The following is a 1,311-nucleotide window of genomic DNA, read 5'->3' as shown; positions in this document are numbered from 1 at the left end:
ACCGCAATTTCGGACGCCATCTTTATTTTTTAGCTCAACTGTAACAGAAAGAAAGCACAGGAATGTGGGATATCAAAGGATACATCTTATGCTGCCTTCTAAAATAGATCAGATGAAGGTATCTCAAGAGCTAACATTGGATTAAGTGCCTTGATGCCTTCCTACCTTGTTTTATTAAAGGTGCAATATGGTTTGCAGTAAAAATATCCAACTAAGCCAGTGTTATATATTTTGTTCACTTGAGTACTCACAATATCCCAAATGTTTGCAACTATTTGTAAATCGTGAGAAATTGCAATTTTAACCAAGGCTCCGGGACGTGTGAGGAGTCGCCTGTCAATTGCGTCATACCCGCGTTACCCTCGGTTTCCGGTTTTATTTTGTAGAAACCATGGAAACACCAAAGACGCTTTAATATTTGAACATGTTTTAATAGACAAGGGAACAACTGTTTTGATATATTTATAGACAGAAAACTAATTATTGTTATATAGCTCAACACGTTTAGTCTTGTTGTTTAAATCTAATTTTCTTGATTTTTTGCGAGTACCATGCTTTACCATGCCTCAGAGAAAAACACTATTTTGTGAAGTAGCTAACATAGCATAATCAGATGCAGCTTTATTTTTAGTAACAGTAATACAGCATTTTCTCCATCATACAATACGTTTTAAAATGAATTGCATGCCATTTATCAACACAAGGCATCCGGCATTTAATATGATAATCTAAAATCGATCTATCTTACTGCAGTGTGTCTCAAACAAGTGTCTCGCAGCAGCCGCCGAGTGAACGCACAGAGTAACGTTATAACATAATTTTCAACACAATCAAATGTATCTAATATGATAAACAGAGCTGTGTAACCTCATACTCATGACTGGAAAAGCGGAAGCAGCGCCGGCGACTGTGGCATAAAATATCTGCTGCTCATGAGGCGTGTGTTGTGCAATCGCTCCAGCGGCCTCGTTCAGCTCCCACAACACTCGGCCCAGCTCTGCTTCATACTACAGTAACGTTAATAATCGCATCCATGAACATGATTTCTTCCCGAGTCCTATCCCAATTCTTTTCTGCCAGCCGTTGAGGTGAAGACCACATGTCCCAAGATTCCGCGTTTAAACTTGGCGTCATCAAGCTATGCCTTTGTTTCGAATAGGTCTCTAGTAACCTCTAGCGGACAGAAAATATTACATATTGCACCTTTAATATTTTTATGATGGTGAAGATCTGCTTTTGCTATTTTAATCTTCTCTGTTCTAGTCTATTCTACTTTAGTCTTTACAGGTTTACATTTAATCCAATAATAAC

The sequence above is a fragment of the Megalobrama amblycephala genome, linkage group LG7 (assembly GCF_018812025.1).
Source record: "Megalobrama amblycephala isolate DHTTF-2021 linkage group LG7, ASM1881202v1, whole genome shotgun sequence".
Taxonomy (NCBI): Eukaryota; Metazoa; Chordata; class Actinopteri; order Cypriniformes; family Xenocyprididae; genus Megalobrama; species Megalobrama amblycephala.
Note: the sequence above shows the minus strand (reverse complement) of the source record.